The following is a 7829-nucleotide window of genomic DNA, read 5'->3' as shown; positions in this document are numbered from 1 at the left end:
CTCTTAAATTATGCATAAAAATGCAGATGAAGTACTATATGATATTCCTAAGGTTCTGAGTCCTTTCATCCTCACACTCAATATACTCACAGATATTTCTTATTTCACAGCATCTTTTTTCTCACACATTTTATTTTTGTAAAACAGGTGTTTTCCTGACAAAATGATGACTTTTACATAATGACTTTTAATGAAGTATCTTATATAGAATTGTGTGTTAAATGCCATCTGAAATGTATGCATATGCCACAATGTTTGCTAGTAAAATTATTTTTAATCAAGGCTTATTAACTATGCTGAACCTAGCAGTTTTGTTTCCAGTGACTAAATATATTATTAATGGTACTGAAATACCATTAATATTAGTGTCAAAGTGGTAGTATCAAATTACTCAGTCTGATTAATTTTCTCATGTACTTTTCCTGAACCAAAGAACAAGTATACATGAGGATTTTTTTTTCTGGAACACTTCTTTTTTTAACCTCTATATTTTCAATAAGCTTTTCTAGAAATTTCTATAAATTATTTTATCAGCATATCAAGATCTAATAAAAAATATAAGGACATTTGAATCTTAAAATGAAGCAGTAAAGTGGTAAGTTTACTATTAAACACTTAGTTCTGTACTCAATATTGTATTAAAGTTAATGAATTATAGTAGATGTATTTAAAAATAACAAATGGTTAATACACTAAAGACTTCCCTGTCTGCAAAAGCTGATATTTCTGCTAATAAAAATAAATCATGAAACCTTCTGAATATATGCTTAAAACTCAATTTCAAAAGATTTGAAAAGTCTTGGGAAATGTAGTTCAGTTTAGACAACTTTGAAATTTAATTTCTAAAGTGTAAACTAAACAGGAAAATAACTTGCTTCAAGGAGAAGCTGCCAACCTAGAAGAAACCAAGCCACTGTCTTACTTCCAATTTTTTTTATCTCTTTTGAGTCTCCAAAATTCAATTAATGGAACCTGATTGTTTGCATTTTTTTCTTGATCTATGAGATTTTAATAATCCATTATCCATGACACCTCAATGTGAGATTTATGTCTGCTGTTGCTTTCAATGTCACTAGGTAAATCAAAAGGCAAAAGAAAGCTGTTCACAGAGTGGTAAGGAGAAACAACCTTTGCTGACAGTTTTGTTTGGTTGCTGATCTGGTGCATCTGCCACATGTAAAGGGACAGCAGGATCATTCAGGAAATTCAATATACCCACAGAAAGAAGCGAAACATTACAGCTTATTTTAGGAGCCATTCCATCATGAGGATGTGTTTGTTCTTGGAATAGCTTCAGAAAGCCTGCCTTTTAGTGAACTCTCTTGATTAAAGGGACAGCTGATGTTTGTTCAATAGAGAATGCTTTGCTCTTGATAAAGTTGTCCCTTACTATTGTCAATATTTTTCTTATTACAAGGAGTATATTTTATTGCTAAATATTTGTCTATTGTCTATCCAGCAGTGAAGATTGGAAAATGGTTCCTGGAAGGCTGGGCACAGTCATCCTACAAATTGCAAATTGTAATTCCTTATAATAATTCATATGACACTTTTATCATATAGATAATAGCTTCTGAAGGAGACCTGGCAATATTACCACTATATCTGTATAGTTTAAAATTTGTAATCTTTATATTAGTAGTATAGTTCACCAAAAATGATTTAGCAACTAAAATTTAAAAGTGAAATTCTAATGCTATTGTGTTTTTACCAAAACATCTAGAAAACAAATCATGGTATATTAATTGTGATTAAAAATTAATAACAATATTTGTTAGGGTATTTTATCATGCATTTTCTCTTTCATTCTCTTGACATGTTTTTCCTCCTTTGCCTATAATTTCTTCTCAATCTTGGGATTGCTGTTCATCTGACTTCTTTTGCTAATGTGAATCAGGATGACCAAACTATTTCTTTGTATATGATAAATTCCAAGTATGATACATAGAAAATAAGTGGGTAGTTCTGTCTTACTGCTTTCTGGGACTTAAATCTAACGCAGTTGCTTTTGGATTAAGCAAGCATCTCACAAACCTTCTCATGCAAAAATGAAATAATCATCAACACCTTCTAAGGACAAGCAATGATTCACAGGTTGAGATGTGTCAGGTAGGTAGTGAGTATTACTTCTCCATGTGATGTAGGTTGGATGTTCTTAATTAACACTAACAACTCTGATGAAGCTGCCTTTTTTGGAGTTAATTTGTTTTGAAAATTTTTTGTCTTTTAACCTGTTTCACATTAAATTCTCCAAAATCAAATTTCCTTTCTTTCCAATAAATTGCAGTTACTAATTCATTTCCTCCTCCAAATTAAAACTACAAAGACAACATTTCTCAACAGTTTTAAAGTTGTTTAAGATGGTATTATTTTTAAATACTTTCCATATGTTTATGAGGCAAACACTGCCAGGTGCTGAAATGAGCAGGTTCGTAGAGGAATTGTTTCTTCACATTGCATGGTGTTATGGTTTGGATATGAGATGTCTGCCTAATGCTCCTCTGTTTAATGCAGGAATACTCAGAGATGAAATGATTAGATTATGTATGAGAGCTATGACCTGATCAGTCTTTCCTATTTTGAATGGACTGAGTGGTAACTGAATGCAGGTAAATCAGGTTAGAAGAGGTGGATCACTGAGGGCATGTCCCAGAAGGACTCAGCTGCCATAAGCTCAGCAGCTTTCCTCCACCATTCCCTTCAGCCATGATATTCTGTCGCACTTTGGACCTAGAGTGATGGAGTTGGCCAACCATGGACAGAACCTCTGAAATCATGAGCCAAAGTAAACTTTTCCTTCTCTAAGTTGTTCCTGTTTGGTCACATCAATGAAAAACTAACACATATAGGGTTAAGTTCACAGTTAACTTTTGATGATTTATACTTTTAGAATAGTGAAACAGTCCAACTATCAAGTTCTTCAGATGGTGTTGATTGTCTTTCTATTGTCATTTCCTTTTAACTCACTGCACATTGAGTCCTGAAGTGTTGTTATCTTGGAGGAGGATAATAACAGAAATGTGACCTCTCCAGGTCAAAGACATGACTTGTGGTTCATGTTCAGACTCTGGTGTTCAGAGTTGAGAACCCTTTCCCTGCTACTTAGTGGCCTGCTGTTAGCACTTATGTAAGAGAAATAAAACGTACCTTTATCACATTCCTGATCTCTCTTTTTTTTCCCAACTCTGAATCTTCAAGCATCTCTCTTTGTTCAATGTGTTTCAGGAAGGGTTGTAGAAACCTTTCTTGTGCAAGCACCACACACATGCACACATATATCTAATGCTTAGTAGAGTTTCTAGCAGACAGTAAGAATTAATGAAATGTGAATAAAAGGATGAAGATATAAATAAAGGAGTAACCTATGAAAGGAACTACATTGATATATAAAGGAAGACTTCAGTGACTTTTGGAGCTGGATCAAGATGCTTTGTCTTGTTGCTTCTATCAAAGCGAGATGAAGATTCAGCATTTTTGGAGAGAGAGAAATTAACAAGGATATCCTTTCAGAGTGAAATAAATAAATATGTCAATAGACATAAACATTTAAAAATAATTCCTAAACTACAACCTCAGGGTTATTAGAAGTTTTATGAATAAAATAAATGATCACAAAGTCCTGTAACATAATTATTATATTCTAAAAACAAATTATGTATTAACCATTCATTAATTATAGTTTATCAACTTCATAGTTTTGTCTAAGATTGTTCTCAATTTAAATTGTGCTTATACATAATATCTTGTACTGTGAGATAATCGTAAGTGTTCCCAAACAAATGTGTGATCCATTCTCAAGAAGTGAAAACTACGTTAATCAATCATAAATATGTACTCACCAATACAGTAGTCATATTTAAAGAAAACCAATCAATGTAAACAGAAGAATGAATGAAGATTTTGCTATGAATTGAAAATTGTTTACCTGGATGAAGATCAACAATAATATTTAATACTTAAGTGTGCTTTTTTAAAGACTCTTATTGATTGAAATCAATCACAAACAATTGTAGCTAAGGAGAAAAAAGGGAACTAGTTGGCAGCATATGGAGTCATCAGAAAGCTAAGTTAGGGTTAGGAATGTGCCCAAACCAGAACTACTCTGGAGACTAAGAAGCAGGAACTGAAATAGGAAAAGTTGGGTGGGAAAGCAGCTGTTCAAAGGAAGTGATGAGACAGAGGCTGTTGGCAATCCGAATAAAGGCCTATAGATAATAATATCTATATTCCAGTGGAGTCTATGAACATTTGATTGGAGGAGATTGAAGAAAAAAAATGGGAAAAAAAGAAGCCATTCTTTTGAAAAAATTTCTGTTAGGGGAGCCCAGGAAGACACATGGTCAAGGGAGGTTTGTCTGTCTTTCAGATGGCATGGTTTTTATAATGATGGGACTGAGTCATTGGCTACAAGTGTCCCACGGCTGGATCCTTCCCATCCTTCATGCTCCAGCACTGTCACCTACTGGCCCTAGTCTCATTATGTTGTTTTATTTTTGTACAGTGCTTGTTCCTATATTTAATGACCCTCTGTATTTGTTTGTCTTCCAACTGAAGTATGGGACTCATGAGAGCAGCAGCTTTGTCTTGCTTGTCTCTGTGACTCTAACATCCAGAAAAGTGCCCATTGCCGCAGTCTGGCTGGGCACAAATGCCGCAGTCTGGCTGGGCACACAATCACGAGCCACCACACAGCTTGTAGATTCAAACAGCAACTCTTTATTCCCGAACTCACACCAGCCGTCTTACAAACACGTTCTGGGGAAATCCACGTTCTCTGCCCAAATCCACGTTCTCTCCCAAATTCTCCTTCACTGGGCTTCTGTCTCCCAAAATATACTGTCTGAATCCCGTGAGAACTCAAGGGGAACTCAGGCAGCAGGATACGCCCTATTCCCAGCAGGAATAATCTTAAACCTTAAACCTGGAACCTAAACTGGGAACGCCCTAAACCCGATTATGTTAAACCAGGAACACCCTAATCCGCCCTGGTCCTTGAGCAAGGTCAACTACATTCAATGTCACTGCAAAATGTCAGCAACATGGGGTACGCTGGCAAGGAAATTGTCATACCTACTTGGCTAATGGCTCCCAGCAGCCCATCACATTGCAGGACCTCAGTATTTGTGGGATAAAAAACACAGGGATGCCTAGAACTTCAGCTGTTTCCATGGATTGAGATTCAATGTCCCAAGATCCAGTTTGCTGAACAACCAAGTTCTGATGACATTTAGTCCTTTATCTTGACAGGCTCTGTTCCCCCTTAGGTTATGTAATAGAGTTAGGTACCTAAATTTACTGTCCCTCCAAAGCTACATAGAAGGGAGAGAAGACTTCCAAACAGGGAAATCAAATACTGCTAGGGATCCCCACTGACAAATGTTCATTGCAAGAAAGGACAGTAAGGATGGAGAAGAAATGTTCATTTCTTGACATAAACAAGCCATAAATGAAGAGTTTGCATTCCTTCTCATTTAGTTTCATCCCAACCAAGGCTTTAGGACCAAGGGTTGATAAGTCTCTCTGCTCACATAGATAAGCATCCCATTATGGTTTGGATGTAAGGTGTCCCCCAAAAGCTCACATATGAGACAATGCAAGAAGGTTCAGAGGAGAAATGATTCAGTTGTGAGAATCTTAACCCAATCAGTGAATTAATAGGGATTAACTGAAGGGTAATTGAAGTGGTAGGGTGTGGCTGGAGGAGGTAGGAATTGGGTGTGTGGCTTTGTGGTATATATTTGTATCTGGCAAGTGTATCTATCTCTGTTTTCTGATCACTATGTGAGCTGCTTCCCTCTGTCACACTCTTCTGCCATGATGTCCTGCCTCACCTCAAGCCCCAAGGGAATAGAGCTGGACTTCTATGGACTAAGACCTCTGAAACTGTGAGCCCTCAAATAAACTTTTCCTCCCCTAAAACTCTTCTGGTCAGATCCTTTAATCACAGCAGTGAAAAAGCTGACTAAATCACATCCCTCTCCATTAAAACAGGCTGGAAGCCTGGAGATAATTAGACCCACTGTGTCCAGCAGTTAGCAACACAGGGAAGAAACAAAAAGATAATGACAAGGGGCCAGAACATTCTTAAGGGATGCAGAAGGGCAGCATTTGCAATCAGTTGGAAGATGTTTTGGTGATTGTGCTTCATGGACCCCACTGTGCTTGTCTGTGCCACGTTGGTTACTCTGGATTCCCTATCATCTTTCCCCTCGCCTCTTGTCTTCCCCCCACACAAACATACTTCCCCAGACTCTCAGACATGGGAACGGTTGCCTTGCATTCATCACAATGGGAGTGTAGTGAACAGCTGTAGGCCAGCAGCCCTGTTCTCTGTTTGCTTTATTTTTCAATGCTTAGAATCTGCTAAGTTAGAAGAGCCTTTTGTAAATCCAAGACCTGCTTCATTTATTTATTTTTCCAACAGGACCATTATGGCTTTTAGAATGATAACCTTGGTAGAACAGCTCCATGGGGGTTGGGACAGTAGTGGTATTTTTGTGCTACTACTATGACCAGCACAAACTGGTATTTCACTTTGTGTTGGGAGAATAAAATAACAAATAAACAAAATAGAAGATGAGTGGACAGATGAATCAAGCAGAGACTCCAGAAACCTCCACTGCAGCTTTCTCTCCTCTCCTCATGTACAATGGCTTCAGATGGTGACACCACTTCATGGAAAATTCATTCCGTTCTGTTTTGCTCTTTTTTCATTCCTACGTTGTTTTTCTCCTATTATTCTTTATGATCCTATTAATACTGACTTATCTGAGTTTGAAAAGACGTTCTGATAAACATTAGCAGTAGAGCATACAAAACATGCATACTCCTTAAACCCATAAGCCCCTCCTTGTTACATGTACATGTTATTCCTTGTATTATTATTATTACTATTATTATTATTATTTATGGTGGATTGAACCCAGGGGCACTTAACCACTGAGTCACATACCCAGTCCTTTTTATTTATTTTTTTTTATTTTGAGACAGGGTCTCACTAAGTTGCTGAAGCTGGCCTCAAACTTGTGATCCTCCTGCCTCAGCCTCCTGAGTTGCTGGAATTATAGAAGAACACACGGCTGTACATATGTGATTTCTGAGCCTAAGAAAACCTACATATTTGACAGGCTACAAAGTAAGATTTTTTACTCGTTTATAAGAGCCACCGTAAACTTTCAGTGTTTTTCCAGTTTCAAATAATATCAATGATGGCAGTTCCAATGATTGACATATATCCCTTGAAGTTCTGTTATAAATCTTTTTTTTTCCCTTTAGACTATTTTAAGAATAGTTTTCTTAAATTTCAGCTTAACTTTTAAAAATAAGATTATTTAAATGATTTTCATTTATAAGTACTTTTCTTTAATATCATAAAATAGCAATACCATTCATTCATTAGTTAGCCTGTTTGTTCTAGAGTCCTGTAGACCAATATATTTTCAATAAACCTTATAATTTCTTAACCATCTCCAGAAAACCTTCCCATGCAGTATTTCTTCATGAAGAAGTGAGAATGGAAAAGTCAGTTCATTTTTTTTTCAAGGACTTTTAAAAGTCTGTTTGTACCAGCTATATCTCTTTTCCTCTCTTTTTCATCAGTGAGATGTATGATAAGATTAATAATCATTATAAATAATCAGTGCCTACAGTGCCTTTCACCAGCCACTGATGACCTTCTTTTCATAAAATATTTTAGACCAACATTACTCTAAAATGCAGGAAAGTATAACCCACTCTGGATTTTTAATAAAATGGGTTAAGGAAACAGAACCAAATTTTAAATCTGGATGTAAGGAACAGTTCAAGTAATTCTTTTAAAAATAAGAAGA

The sequence above is a fragment of the Marmota marmota genome, unplaced genomic scaffold, assembly GCF_001458135.2.
Source record: "Marmota marmota marmota unplaced genomic scaffold, marMar, whole genome shotgun sequence".
Lineage (NCBI taxonomy): Eukaryota > Metazoa > Chordata > Mammalia > Rodentia > Sciuridae > Marmota > Marmota marmota.
This window is presented reverse-complemented; position numbering follows the sequence as displayed.